The sequence below is a fragment of the Anabrus simplex genome, chromosome 2 (assembly GCF_040414725.1).
Source record: "Anabrus simplex isolate iqAnaSimp1 chromosome 2, ASM4041472v1, whole genome shotgun sequence".
In the NCBI taxonomy this organism is placed as follows: Eukaryota; Metazoa; Arthropoda; class Insecta; order Orthoptera; family Tettigoniidae; genus Anabrus; species Anabrus simplex.
Window position 1 is genome coordinate 184,540,992 of NC_090266.1, and position 16,229 is coordinate 184,557,220.

At 39.4% G+C, this 16,229-nt stretch overlaps 2 protein-coding genes across 6 annotated transcripts in view; one reads left to right on the forward strand and one right to left on the reverse strand.

Moving 5' to 3' along the window:
- LOC136863989 (LITAF domain-containing protein) overlaps nt 1–9,050 on the reverse strand; it is a 150,114-nt gene extending 141,064 nt beyond the window's left edge. For 2 of the 3 annotated variants that reach the window (XM_068226125.1, XM_067140463.2), the window contains exon 1: nt 8,981–9,050. The gene's annotated coding sequence lies outside the window, so the exon portion shown is untranslated. Of the gene's footprint in view, nt 1–8,515; nt 8,596–8,980 lie in introns of those variants that run through there. The other variant, XM_067140464.2, reaches the window with a different exon arrangement.
- A 229-nt stretch (nt 9,051–9,279) lies between these two features.
- Nucleotides 9,280–16,229, forward strand: part of NUCB1 (Nucleobindin 1) — a 234,851-nt gene continuing 227,901 nt past the window's right edge. For 2 of the 3 annotated variants that reach the window (XM_068226126.1, XM_067140470.2), the window contains exon 1: nt 9,280–9,583. The gene's annotated coding sequence lies outside the window, so the exon portion shown is untranslated. The other variant, XM_067140471.2, reaches the window with a different exon arrangement.

Consider the following 16,229-nt stretch of genomic DNA (forward strand, 5'->3'; position numbering starts at 1 on the left):
GCACATTAGCACAAGGAAGGAAGAGCTTTCTTAAGAAAAGAAATTTGCTCACTTCAAACACTGATATAGGAATTAGAAAGATGTTTTTGAAGACTTTCGTGTGAAGTGTGGCATTGTATGGAAGTGAAACATGGACGATAACTATCTCAAAAAGAAAGAGAACAGAAACTTTTGAAATGTGGTGTTACAGAAGAATGCTGAAGGTGAGATGGATAGATCGAATCACAAATGAAGAGATACCGAATCGAATTGGCGAGAGGAGATTGATTTGACTAAATTTTACGAGAAGAGGAGATAGAATGATAGGACACATCTTAAGACACCCAGAACTTGTTCAGCTGATTTTTGAAGGAAGTGTAGGTGGTAAGAACAGTACGGGTAGACCAAGGTATGAATATAACAAGCAGATTAGAGCAGATGTAGGATGCAGTAATTACGTAGAAATGAAAAGGTTAGCACAGGATAGGACGGCATGGAGAGCTGCATCAAACCAGTCTATGGACTGATGACTCAAACACACATATAGTTATTGGACATTATAAATTTTCCAACTAGCCATGCGTCTTGGTGGGTGTGCCATTTACCAACTGAGGAGCCCAACTTGGCACATTGAGGAGAAACGCTGGCAACCAGGAGTGAGTTAGCTGAGAAATTTATAATGTCCAATAACGGACCAACTATATTGGTATTATAAATTTACTCTTTCGGAACAAATATTTCACGTACCCTATGGGAATCAAAATTTTTATCACCTTCAATGTTCTTGCAGTGCAATGTATTTGCACACTTTTTAGTGATAGATTTTTGTACTGGGTTGAGGAGTAAGGAGGGAGCACTGGCGGTTCCAGTAATACTGCCAAATGAATGGAAATGGAATCTGAACTGAATCGATAATATGATAGATCGATATGAATTTTCTAAACCTTTATTATCTTAAGCCAACAACTGTGTCACACACACATTATATAACATTTCTCGATGCGAATCTTGTTCCTAGCATGAATTCTATAGTTTGGCTTTGCTGTGTAAACAACAACAGTACGAGTACGTAAAGTGTATGCCAGATGTCGCACAGCGATGCATAAGCGATTCTTAGTTTGTGTTTCAAAGGTTGCCAATACGAATCTCGAAGATAACCGAGGTTGACCGATTCAGCACTAGGGTGTCCATCTATCATTAAAAGGTGCGCGTACTATAATTGTGAGAGTGGGAGATCTAGATAACAAGAAAAGGGAAAATCAACTGCCTTATCTGCATGTTTATTTCCCCACTGCTGCACTGCTGAGGCAAAGACAACAAATATTTTTTGCTATCCACAACGGGCAGGAGAAGTAGTGCTGCTTGGCAGCGACAAAAGCGTTCTCTGGAAAGGCCTCTTCCAAGTGATAGCAATCTACCCTGGAGAAGATAAGTTAATTTGTGTGGTGAAGGTGAAGACCAAATTCGAACAGTACACAAGACCTGTTCAGAATGTATACCCCCTGGAAATAGATTCAATACACAATGTGTTGAAGCGGGCCAAAGAAGACCAATCTTCTTTCCCCCCAAAATTTTTTTTTTAAAAAAAGGTAAAAATTCCAAGGATAGTTATTGCAAGGAGTGGAAGACAAGTGAAAGTTCCATTCCACATCGATTTGTAGATACCTTGTGGATTTTTGTTACTTTATTTATTGAAAGTTGGGAGGATGTTACATTTTCTGACAGTGGGCAGTTAATTTCATTGTAACAAATATGGTAGTGGTCCTAGTATTGAGACAGTTGAGGGAAGAAAGGCAAGCTGTTGCAATGTATTTCTACTCAAGTGAAAAAAAAATATTAAGAGTTAACGTTTTTTTGCTGCATGTGAATCTATTTTCAATGAGACAGTTCAAGAAAGAATGGCAAGCTGTTGCAATTTGTTTATATTGCAGTGAAAATAAAATAAAGAGGTTTGTTCCTTTGTTGCTTGTGCATCAACTTGTAGGCTAAATAAAAGTTTTGAAAGTGAATACCAATTTCAGCTAAAATTATTCCCCTAACATCTATACTTTCACTGTCCCCTTTATGATTCTCAGCTTACTGGAGTGAGGAATGGCATGCTAATCTTCCTCCCAATGAGGCTCCAGCCTTATCTGAGAGTTTAATTCCCATTATACCCACATGGCTAGAAATACACAAAAATGTACATGCTGCGCTCCTGAGGCAAGGCAAACAAATACCTTTAGCAATCCACAACAAACCGCTAATTTTTGTTTCTTCTTTCAAGCCATGTGTTAAAAGAAGCCACAGTTCAGGGTATTGACTGCAAATGGAATTAAAGAATCTGTGATAAATGGAGGGGTCCACATTAACCTTTGGCCCAAGGTTTAAATCCATGATTATCTCAGGGTGGTCCACTAATCCTAGAGGCACCCTTCAAGGAGTCCTAAATATGTAGGGAACTGAAGATACAGAATATCCGAGCACATTCCAACCTACTGTGTTGGACAGAGAATATGTGGGGTGTGTCTGTGATTCAGACTGTAGAATATGCAAGGATAGTTAGCATACATTGGCTTGTGTTGCACATTTGCACCACAGGATCATAGCACTTCTTGGCACCTCATATATACGACACGCTCGTCTACATGTATTTATTTGTTATTGTCTGGATGACTTAAAAAAATAAGTGAACACATGGTATTGTATGTTACTTGTATTTAATATTTTATGAGAGTAATTTTAGTTATAAAAATATATTCGCCTCCCACTAGACACAAACCCTGGAGATAACCACAACAAAGATATTGGTTTGATTATTTCTAAGGAAAGTGTACGTGTGAAGAACTTGTACAATAGATGCTTTTTCTTTCTCTTCAGCGATTATCCAAGTACGCGGAATATCAATTTTTTTTTAAATTTAACCGAGGAAGACAACATTTAGAACTGGCAGTATGGTTGAGATTTTGGTAATTCAAATGGCAGCAACAAATGAGAAGGTGAACATACATGCAATTCTTAATTTGACCGGCCGCGCGTGGCACGGTTTGGACGATGTCACCAAATACAATAGAGATAATATGCAACACTGAGCGAGATATCGAGGGACAGCTATTGGAGCTCACTCTAGCGGATAGACCTGAACAGTACTGATTCTCTCATAAGAGCACGTGCATTTTTGTATGAAGTTTTTGGTGTTATTTATGCATTTTCAGTGAGTTGACATAATTAAATAGTAGCGTGTGTCATTCCTTGATATCTCCTCTCAACATGAGGGGAAAGGTATGTGCTGTGTTTGGCTGCAGTAATTACGAAGTAGAGAAAAACGCGCGGTCGTTCTTCAGATTCCCTCGTGACAAGAACATGCAAGTAATATTGTGTTTGCATATATATTCTTCCAGGGACAGAGATTTTTATCGTACTACATAATCTTCTGACCTACTCGACCCATATTTTAACTGGCATAAAATGTAATACGCATATTTTATTGTACAGTGCAGCAGTTAACCTTCAATACCGATGTGGTGTTGTAGGTGTGATCTGTGGGTTTTGAAATGTCACAGAAGTGATTTGGATAAGGAAAGAAGGGACGTCAGTCTAGCTTAAGCCAGTGAGGAGGACGGACGTGTCGTGTGGCGTGCGCCTGCTGAGTGGAGTGGATTAAGAGTGAGGAAGCGGTAAGGTCAAGCGGTCGGCAAGGAGATAGATACGATGAATTGGGTAGACGTAGAGGTTATGAGGAAAGTAGTAAGAGAAGTAATACAGGAGGTATGTCCGTTTGAACAATTAAAGAAAATGCTTCAAGAACAAGGCCAGGAGCAAGAAAAAACGAGACAGTGGATCCAGGATTATATGAAGAATACGAAGGCGATGATAGAAGGCAGCGAGAAAGAACTGGTGTCACTAAGAGAGAAAATAAAAAATATGGATGAAGAGATGGTATACCTGAAGAAAGAAATCGAATTCTGCAGACAGGAGCGCAAGAAGAAATCCATATTTATTTATGGGGTGGAGGAAGACAAGGCAGAATCTAAAGTGGACATTATTTACAAAGTGGTAGATGTTATACAAAAAAAAATGAAAATAAATTTCAGTGAGGTAGATATAGACAATGTGGAGAGAGTTGGCAAGGTGGGAGGGCACAGGCCCATAAAAGTGTCGCTGCTATCTTCATTGATGGCAGACATAGTGATAAGGAACGCTGGTAATCTACAGTGTGAGAACATTAGAATTAAGAGAGATCTCGGAAGAGAAGAGAGTAGAAATTTTAAAATTCTTAAGAAACATCTTGTGAAAGCAAAAATTCAGGGATTGAAAGCGTATATTAGTGGTCAGATACTCGTGGTGAGCGACAGGAATTGGACCCGAAAGTGGACAATATCGAAACTGAAATTAATGGATGAGAGTTTGAGGCAAGAAGAAACTAGCAGGGCTGACAGTTCGAGGAAAGAAGAAACTACCAGGGCTGATGTACATACTGTAAATGAAGGAACACTGAGTAGATGGGGTTCCTGGGAAGAGATCATGAAAAGAGCTGAAGAAAAAGTAAATGCAAGAAGGATGGAAGTAGTCAGGAATTTAATGGACGAATTAGTGTCGGAAGTCTGCGCGAGGGAAGAAAAAGAACCACAGGGGAAGACAAGCGGACAGAATCGGAGCGAGAATAATGGTTTGAGGGAGGAAGCAGAAGTAAGAAGTGCCGTGATCAAAGGGAGAAGCTTGAGTTTGAAGGACCTATGGGACAAAAAAGGAAAAATGGAAGGAATAATTACGAGAAGTAAAAAGTCAAGTAACAGTAGTAAGTAACATAGTTTGCCTATGATGGAGGACAGAAGCGTAGTTATGGTGGTGTTTGTATGTGTGTATTTACTCAAGTAATGGTGCCTGTATGTGTAGTATAATTGTAATTGAAGTGATGGTGTCTTTAGGTAGAAGATGGATAGACCAAGTGTATGGTATTTATTCAAGTGATGACATGACGGAGATCGTATTGGTGAGTGATTTATTAGTTAATGATAAGAGGTATATATGTAAGGATATGTGGTATGGAATTGAAGAGAATGATTGTGGAGTGCGATGGATGGATGATAAGAGAGGTAGTGAAGCTTAGAGGGTATTTATTCAAGTAAAGAATGATAAGAGGTAGACATGTATTGATGTTTAGAAGTTGGATCAGAGTTTAGATGGATGGATGATAAGAGAGGTAGCGAAGTTTAGATGGTACTTACTCAAGTAATGATGTCTATATGGGTAGTGTAATTGTTACGAGTTTGGAGATATAAAGGAGGTTGGATGGTATCTACTGGAATTGAAGTGTTAAATATGAAAGGTGATGATAATAGATATATGATGGATGAATGATAAGAGAGGTAGCGAGGTGATAAGGTGTTTTTAAGTGTACTGTAATTGTATGGCACTTATTCATATAATGGTGTCTTGAGATATAAGATGGATGGATTGTTGAGTTCGAAGGGCATTGTAATGGTTAAAGTAAAGAAGTGATGGTATCTGCATGTGTATGGTATGATGGATGAATGATAAGAGAGGTAGCGAGGTGATAAGGTGTTTTTAAGTGTACTGTAATTGTATGGTACTTATTTAAGTAATGAGACTTGAGATATAAGATGGATAGATTGTTGAATTCGATGGATTGATGAGAAGAGGGGTAGCGAAGTCTAGATGGTATTTATTCAAGTAAAGATGTCTTAATGTGTATTATAATTGTAAAGTGAATGAGGACTGGAATTGAAGTGTTAAGTATGACGATGATGGATGAATGTTAAGAGAGGTAGCGAAGTTTAAATGGTATTGGTAAGTGATTTATTAGTTAATAGTAAATCGGCAAGCAAAGTTGGTTTTAGATGATTATTTAATTAGATTAAGCATGGTTGAATAAGATGAGCAGGAATAGATAGGTAGTGCAGTGATAAAGTTGCAACATGAGTAGAATACGTATTAGCAGAATGTGAGTGCAACGGAAGTATGGAATCAGCAACCACGAGGGAGTCAAGTAGAGGAAATGTAGTAGGAATGGAATGTGCTAAGGTTAGCGTGTATGGGGTCTGTGACATTCATAATACCGCTGAAGCATGGAATCAGCAACCCTGAGAGAGACAAGTAGAGGAAATGTAGGAGGAATGGAATGTGCAAAGGTTTGTGTGTATGTTCAGCAGGGGCATGGTGGCGAATGGATGATAAGAAAGATAGCGAAGTTTAGTGGGTATTTATTCTAGTAAAGGTGTCTTTATGATAAGAGGTAGATATGTAATGATATGTGGCATGGAAATGAAGTGAATGATTGTTGAGTTCGATGGATGGATATTAAAAGAGATAGCGAAGTTTAGAGGGTATTTTTTCAAGTGAAGGTGTATTTATGGATATTAGGAAAGATAGCGAAGTTTAGAGGGTATTTATTCAAGTGAAGGTGTATTTATGTGTATTGAGACAGTATTGGTTTTGATTTATTAGTTAATGATAAGAGGTACTAGGATAGAATTAGTATAGATTTAATGTTGTAATTAGTTATAGGATTAATTCAGATGTAGGGGGTGCCCTAGCATGTGAGCTGGTCATCCGTCCATGTTAGAGGCAGCTTAACAGATTTAGCTAGGGGTGGAACCTTGCATGGTTGTCCGGTATTCCGCCTGTGTAGGGTCCACCAAGTTAGTAGTATGTAATTTGGCTTAGGCTGGACAGTGTTATTTTTCTTTATAACGGATCAAATGGGTATTATTACTGTAGATCTAAAGAAAAATAATAAATCTAAATCTAATGAGAAAGAAGGGACGTTACGCTTATATAAGAATTATAAGATCTGCTCAGATCATTTCCAGGCCAGCAACTTTAAAAATCCTCGACTATACAGCCAAGGGTATGTTACATGTTTACTCTAATTGTACGTAAATATTCCTCAAAGCATCACTATCGACAACATTTTCATACTTTTCTTTCTTTAATCCCTCTTCTCAGATCAAAGCTGGAATTTTATAGATTTTTCTTTCTGTTAGTAGGCTTCATGTTAAGAGGAAAATTGTCCAGCGTTTAAATGTTACTTCATTGCATCATGTGTGTAAGGAATGTGCCAATATTTTTATTGACAAGTGTCTTAATGTGATCATACAATGTTTTTTAAATGAGAAAAAGACAAATCCAACCGTAAAAATTCAGGCAGGAATGCTAAAGCTAAAAAAGTAATGCATAAATGAAAGATCAAGTCATTTCACTGCAGCCCATTTCATATCTTGTTTATGTGTCTAATTTCAGTCTTTGAATAATAAATAACCTTCTAAATAATTCTTCATTCATTTATCCAGAATTGCTTTAGCAACTTCGAAGTTAATATCTCAATACCACTTTCTTTCTAGACGTAATTTATTTATCCATTTCCGTATATACATTTCCATTGATATTTGAATTTAGCGCGATTTGTTCAGGTCAAGTCACTAGGAGCGCCACCGTCGAATTGTCTCCCATTTTAGCAAGGCGAAATCCGTAAGCGTCGCGTATTGTCTCTACTGTATTTGATGTCACAGATGTTACACTAATAACATGCGCAGCACGAGTGACATCTGTTACACAAGGCTGCCAACTTAGGAGCTAGTGACAACACCACTATATATTTTAAAGATCAGGCTAAATAAAAGACCATTGGCCCGGCTAGTGACAGGACCAATGGGCTGGATTATGAGAAATTCCTTCAATTTGTGATCATGTACACACTCCTCGTGATAGTGAATAATAAAAAACGTACCTTCATTACGGCGGGGGATACAATTTCACCGAATACGGTGACAGTGGTCACTGATCATGCGACCTCTGTCGGGAAAAAATTACAGACTTCTTCACAGCCGATCACAGCTGATCCACAGCTGGCCAATAGGAACAAAGAATATGGTTGGAATTAGTTCTTTCCTGTTGTCTGGCTTTTAATTCTTCCATATAAGTAAGAATTAACAATTTAATCCTCATGAATTTCTCCTTAAACAATTGTTACACATGAAAACTTCCAACACACAATGAAAGTTTGAGAGGCTGTCCTCTGAAATCCAAATTAAGCTCATTCTGAAAATGTACCATTTCCACACACACACACACACACACACACAAAAAAAAAGTGTGGAGAAATATCAAACATCTTGAGCCACTTCGAATCCATAAACTTTTTCTAGCCATAACTCTTAATGAACTTCTCTTGACCTTCGGACTGGTCGGCTAAAGTGTGTACCGCTGATTGATAGATTGAATGATTTTGAAAGTTTGCTCACCTCTGCAAAAACAAGATGTACCACAATCCGGTAAAGACTTGCATATGCCAACTGTGTGAAAAAACGTGTGATTGTTATCACATCGAATTGTGTACAAAGCGAACAAAAAGCATGTGAATATGCAAAACTAAATATTAATAGAAATAATATTTAGATCATTAAATCATTTCTTTTGTTGTACTCTGCACATTTGTGCACACTTCCAATAATAAATAATGGTTTTAAAAGTTCGGGTTTTCCGGAATACATCATACAGTACATAACTCAAGAGGTTAACTGGTACGGTTCCTCACCTTCAGATTGCAGATTAACTTATGTCAGTCCAAACCACACAACGGAATTTATCAAATGTATGTTCCCACAGTGAGTCTTTCGTAACTATGCCCACAGCAACAGCATTCAATTAAGTAGTTAGAGCAACGCCCCCAAAGAGACCGTCTTAATTTAGGCTAATGTCAGTTTCCAAGTGGGAGTGCCCTCGCAAGAGCAGAACCGTGGCGACAGACAATAAATCCCACAAACGGATCGCTGCCTGGCCAATGATATGCTTTCTGAAGATCCAATCGAACAATTTAACATGTTGTGACCCGAAGATGCTAATTCTAAGTATAGAACACAACTACATAAATCATGTAATATTACACCGCAAATCTACCAAGGGCAATAGCTAGTTTTCATTTCCCAGTATAGTATACATAAATGTTAGGAAACTGGAACGCGTATTTCAACGAACATGAAATAATTACATTTAACCTTACCCGAATACCACAACACAATTCTTGTGATTCTTGCAAAACAGAGAACCCAAATACCTACGGGGCCAGTGACGTATGAATGACGTACTCCTCAACACGCTTCTCCAGCACATAAACTTAACATGCAGGTCGCCTATAACTGTAGGCCGAAAAAGTTTGTATTCTTTGCAAAAGAGCCGGAAAGGGAAACCTTGCAATACATGAGAATGTTTCCTGCTCGAATCGATTCCAGAAGAAAAAAAAAATTCAGTAGCTAACATTCTCTTTGGTAGCTAATAAATACCAGGAAGTAATTCTCACATGTGAGTTTGTGACTTCTTGTGATTCCTTTACTTAAAACTATCTCGCCTCTTAATCCTAAATTATTCGTAAAATTAGGTCACCCAAAAACACCGAGAAAGTAAAAGTGACAGAGAATGTTTTGAAAAAATGAGCGTGCGTTTTCTTGAATACGCATAACCTTCGTTGAGTTGCACATTTGACTTGGAACCTCCTGTACACAGAGATTACCTGTGGATTAATTGGTGACACGTAAGAACCTGGTCAGATTAACGCTGATCTGCGTCTAGTCTTATTCGTACCAGAACCTGTCAAAGCCACGTAGTGGTAGGTAACTTGGTGTATTTCTTTCATTACAAGTGAAACTTTTGAAATCCACGTTAACACGCTCCCTGTGTATAGATCAGTTGGTAACTTGTCTTCTTATCTATAACATCAGCATTGGTAATTGTGACGTTCCATATTTTGTGTGCGCTAGTTGTATCTTTCCATAAGACATGTGTTTGAACCATAAGCAAAATAATGCAATCCCTATGAAGTGTTGGAGCAAGTGCCCATATGTTTCTGCCAAGATTGTGTATAGTGTAAATGCTTTGTCAGTTTTTTATAAAATAATATCAGATTTTAGTATCATAGACTGCTGTCCGGGGATAAGAATTGTATGAAATTAAATATAGTTTGTAAATAGTAACCTAAATATGAAACTTGCGTTACGGTATTTGTTGTCAACGCTATGCGAACTCCAGGCTGTCCTTGTGAAAAACGCTTAAACTATTTGCAAATCACTTTATAATAATAATAATACAGAACTTCGCACAATGTGCATGGAATCATCATTTTATAACGGGCAGTTTCCTCAGCGGGGAATATCTTCATTATCTTTGTTTACGGGGCCTTGATTACTACATGTATACGTTGTGCCACGTAAGAGAATGCTCAATTGCAGTTTCTGGATGGGAAGCTTTATGCTCTAAAATATATGCCCTAACGGCGAATATAGGATACGGTTTTGTGTTTTGGACCCCACAATCCAACAATATAAAGATCACAGGAAAAAGAACTAATATCGGGCTCATGTATAGGATAGGAATCTCCACAAGCATGAAAACATTCCTGTCTGTACCCTGGCATCTGTAAAGTCATCAGTATGAGAAAATGGATCAAGAATACCTAATGGAGATGAGCTGCATGTACCATTTCAAGCACATACCAGCTCTCCTGTCATTCTTAAATTTCTGGCAGTACCGTACTGGGAATCGAACCCAGGCCACCGAGGACTGCAGCTAATAGTGCTAACCGTTACACTACGGAGGCGGACATTATAGTCTAAAAGTGAGATTTCCAAACCTCAAATGTTTTCAAGTAGTTGAAAAAAATCTCACCTCCGTCACTGTTATCCCTGAGTGCTATTCGTGGAGGTGAGCACAGGTAACGGTGTTCGTGATGCATTATAAAATGTTGTGTTACATGGATTTCTCCTTAGTACACAATCTAATTGGTAATCTGAATAATGAAACTGGAAAGTATTTTTTCCTAAATTAGGCTTTATTTTTACAGTAATATAATAATGGCTAAGAACAAAAAAAAAAAAATCCAAGGAAGTCTAAAGCTTCAAATGAAAAATAGGAAGAATGTACAGCTATAAGTTTGCATTCTGGAGGTTGTGGGTTCGAATCCCACTGTCGGCAGCCCTGGAGGTGGTTATCCGTGGTTTTCAGTTTTCACACCAGACAAATGCTGAGGCTGTACCTTAATTAAGGCCACACCTGCTTCCTTCCTACTCCTAGACTTTTCTTATTCCATCATTGCCATAAGACGTATCTGTGCGACGTAAAGCCAGTTCTAAGAGAATCTATGCAAAATCTAAGGGATTCGATAAAGAATGATCCAGTAAGATTGAGGAAGCTTCCTCTCTCAACTAAAATTAGATCATTGTTTTTGTTCTCTTTTCCCATCCATATCTAGTTATTTTATGGCTGTTCTTTCTGAACCATGTGTTGCCTACTATTAATCTCACAAAAATCTAGTAGTAGCTCTCCTTCTGCATTTTTATATCTGTATACATTAAAATATTATAGATCCACCTATTCAATACCATACATCATTTAATCAGTTAAGAGTCACCTGTTAAAAGTTATTAGTACACATTTCATCCAAATGTTGGACATCTTCAGCTAATATAAATTATAAAAGACAAAAACATTTCCAATTGAAACATTACAGAGTTAATTGAGGGAAATCCTAATTTCCCTGTTGATCATTAAGTACTTAACCCATTAGATACACTGTAGATTAACCAAACCAAACAAAATTTAATGAATGGATTAACATATCTATCCAGTGATAAAAACATTAGGTTCATTGATGCAACACAATCCACATAAAAATCTTCAAAATGTTCATCGATGTGGTATGGCACTATATCTTGATGGATTAAAAATGTTCATGTGAACCTTCTTTCAATTAACTATATGGGAACCAAACGCTCATGAGGTGGGGTAATAACAAAGCTCATAGCGGGGAACTTTCTCTTGTTCGTAGTGGACTTCAAATTGGGAATGTGAAACTTGAAAAGCTTTTGAAACTATGAAACTTTTGCATATTAGACAGTCCAAACATGACAATCAGTGCACAGATCTATTTCCCAGCGAAGCTGACCTAAATACACTTAAGAAAATGGAAATTGCAACACCATGAAGGCATTGGTCGTTTGTGTTGATTTTCAAGATATGGAACGGTGCCAGGTAGGTATGTAAATGATCAAAGTTTCAGACCCATTGGATTGTTGCTACAGGTCTCCCCACGTGATTGGTCGCGGAGGAATCAACTCCAGTATACGGACTCTGGTGTAGCGTAGTTGACTTGCAGTCTGTGCAGTGAAGTGTTCCCCGTCAAACATGCCTCGATGACAGAGAAGAGCACGCTATCAACAACTGTCGCCATTTGAGAGGGCTCGGGTAATTGGGCCGTGTGAGGCTGGATTATCGCTAGGGACTGTCGCTGCACGTGTTGGCCGACAGGCATCTACGATACAACGTGTATGGCAGCAGTGGTCAAATGAAGGTAACCACACTCGTAGACCTGGCACAGGCCCAGCGTGACAGACAACTGTGAGAGAGGATCGCCGCATCATTCGGATGGCCCGGATTGAACCCCCTGCAACAGCAGCGCAAATTCGAGCAGCTGTGGCACCCCACGTTACACAACAAACAGTTGGTAATCGCCTGCGTGCAGCTGGCTTACAAGCCTGTGTCCCTGCAGAAGGTGTTCCATTGACCCCAAAACAGCGACGTGTAAGGCTGGCCTGGTGTCGAGAAAGATCGACGTGAGTCGACGAATGGCATAGGGTCGTCTTTAGTGATGAATCGCGCTTCTGTCTTGCCCGCAGTGATCGCCAGAATCGTGTGCGCCGACATACCGGGGAGAGGGGCCGCCCAGATCTTATTGTCGAGAGGCACACAGGGCCAACACCAAGTATTGTGGTCTGGGGAGCTATTGGCTTTAATGTGAAATTACAATTAGTGCTTGTTGAGGGCACTATGACTGCTCGACGGTACTCAATCAAGTGGTTGTCCCTATGATGGCGAACATTGCTAATGGGATGTTTCAGCAGGACAATGCCCGGGGTCACACTGCACACATCTCCAGAGAAGCTTTCCACGACATCACAACCTAGAATGGCCCGCCAGATCCCCGGACCTCAGTCCTATTGAGTATGTGTGGGACATGATGGGTCGACAACTGGCCAACCGTCCTCAGCCACCCACAACTCTGGAACAACTGACCCGTGCAGTGCAGCAAGCATGGGCCCAATTCCTCAGGAAGCGATCCAGGGCCTTATTGGCTCCATGCCTCGGCGAATTCATCAATGTCTTGCAGCTCGTGGTGGGCACATCCTGTATTGATTGTTGTCCAAACTTGCGGTCAGAGGGACCTGAAAGTGTAATCATCGAATCACAACCGAACACTCATGCTGCATGTTCATTTGCAGCAATGTAGCACCACTCTTTCTGGGTGTTGCAATTTTCATTTTCTTCAGTGTATTTTAAATTAAGGTTCAAAACATAATTAGTCTAAAGCTTCTAAGTCTGATAATCTAATCATCACAACAGATAAAACCAAACAAGCTCTCTCAAAAATTTTCCGCCGATGAACAAGAGAAGCTTAGGTTTGAAATCCGAAAAAAAAGTTGCAAACTTCTAAGATTGATTCAGACCCTAAGAGGTTAAATGATTCCATAAAACATATCGCCAATTTAAAGCATAAAATCAAAGAAAATGACACAAATGTCACTAAAGCCGATAAAGGGAATACCACTGTCTTGATTTCTGGGCAAGATTGTCACTAAAACCGAACTTCCTTTTGCCGATAGCAGCCTTTCCAGGATTTAAAACACTGGAAAAATTCAGAAGAATTGCTCTTAAATGAACAAGAAACTAACAAATAAGCTAGTATGAATCCCAGACTTCCACCAGCCAGGGCCTTACAAAAAATTCACTAGGAGAACCTTCCCATTAGACCCATTGTCAATTTCAAACATAGCCTCTCAGTTCAAAGAAACGTTCTTAAAAAACACTTCGTATTTACCAAAAAAAGCACAGTGCAGAATTCTGTTGAATTCTGTAAAATAGCCAGACGTTTAGAACTCAAACCTCATGACACCTTACATTCATTCGACATACCAATGGTTTATAATACCAATATAAATGGTCCATTATTGGACATTATAAATTTTTTTCAGCTAACTCATTCCTGGTTGCCAGCGTTTTGCCCTCGTGTGATAAGCTGGGCTCATCAGTTGGTACCTAGCACACCTACCAAGACGCTGGCTAGTGCATACCGTGGAGGCCACTGCGTAGGCTAATTGTAGCTACCGGCAGTGCCAATGCACTATGAGAGACTTTGTCTCATTATCCAAAATTGATGCCTGCTTGGCCATCAGATGATATATCGCAGTGGCCTCCACGGTATGCACTAGCCAGCGTCTTGGCAGGTGTGCTAGGTACCAACTGATGAGCCCAGCCTATCACACGCGGGCGAAACGCTGGCAACCAGGAATGAGTTGGCTAGAAAATTTATAATGTCCAATAACGGACCATTTATACTGGTATTATAAATTTACTCATTCGGAACAAATATTTCAGATTCCCTATGGGAATCAACATCTATACCAATGGTTTTCCGTGGTTTCCCATTTTCACACCAGGCAAATGCTGGGGCTGCGCTTTAATTAGGGCCATGGCCACTTCCTTCCTACTCCTAGCCCTTTCTTGAATCAATCAATACTGATCTGCATTTAGGGCAGTCGCCCAGGTGGCAGGTTCCCTATCTGTTATTTTCCTAGCCTTTTCCTAAATGATTTCAAAGGAATTGGAAATTAATTGAACGTCTCCCTTGGTAAGTTATTCCAATCCGTAACTCCCCTTCCTATAAATGAATATTTGCCCCAGTTTGTCCTCTTGAATTCCACCTTTATTTTCATATTGTGATCTTTCCTACTTTTATAAACGCCACTCAAACTTATTCGTCTACTAATGTCATTCCACGCCATCTCTCCACTGACAGCTCGGAACATACCACTTAATAATACCAATATAAATGGTCCGTTATTGGACATTATAAATTTTCAGCTAACTCATTCCTGGTTGCCAGCGTTTCGCCCCCGTGTGCTGGGCTGGGCTCATCATTTGGTACCTAGTACACCTACCAAGACGCTGGACAGTGCATACCGTGGAGGCCACTGCGTAGGCTAATTGTAGCCACCGGCAGTGCCAATGCACTATGAGACACATTGTCTCATTATCAAAAAATGTTGCCTGCTTGGCCATCAGATGATGTAGATTATTTCTGATTCCCTATGGGAATCAACATCTACATCAACATACCACTTAGTCGAGCAGCTCTTCTTCTTTCTCTCAATTCTTCCCAACCCAAACTTTGCAACATTTTTGTAACGCTACTCTTTTGTCGGAAATCACCCCGAACAAATCGAGCTGCTTTTCTTTGGATTTTTTCCAGTTCTTGTATCAGGTAATCCTGGTGAGGGTCCCATACACTGGAACCATACTCTAGTTGGGGTCTTACCAGAGACTTATATGACCTCTCCTTTACATCCGTACTACAACCCCTAAACACCTTCATAACCATGTGCAGAGATCTGTACCCTTTATTTACAACCCCATTTATGCGATTACCCCAATGAAGGTCTTTCCTTATATTAACACGTAGATACTTACAATGATCCCCAACGGGAACTTTTACCCCATCAACGCAGTAATTAAAACTGAGAGGACTTTTTCTATTTGTGAAACTCACAACCTGACTTTTAACCCTGTTTATCAACATACCATTGCCTGCTGTCCGTCTCACAACATTATCGAGGTCACGTTGCAGTTGCTCAGAATCTTGTAAATTATTTATTACTCTATACAGAATAACATCATCCGCAAAAAGCCTTACCTCCGATTCCACTCCTTTACTCATATCATTTATATATGTAAGAAAACATAAAGGTCCGATAATACTGCCTTGAGGAATTCCCCTCTTAATTATTACAGGGTCAGATAAAGCTTCAACTACTCTAATTCTCTGAGATCTATTTTCTAGAAATATAGCAACCCATTCAGTCACACTTTTGTCTAGTCCAGTTGCACTCATTTTTGCCAGGAGTCTCCCATGATCCAGCCTATCAAATGCTTTAGACAGGTCAATCACGATACAGTCCATTTGACCTCCAGAATCCATGATATCTGCTATATCTTGCTGGAATCCTACAAGTTGAGCTTCAGTGGAAGAACCTTTCCTAAAACTGAACTGCCTTCTATCGAACCAGTTATTAATTTCACAAACATGTTTAATATAATCAGAAAGAATGCCTTCCCAAAGCTTGCATACAATGCATGTCAAACTTACTGGCCTGTAATTTTCAGCTTTATGTCTATCACCCTTTCCTTTGTACACAGGGGCTACTATA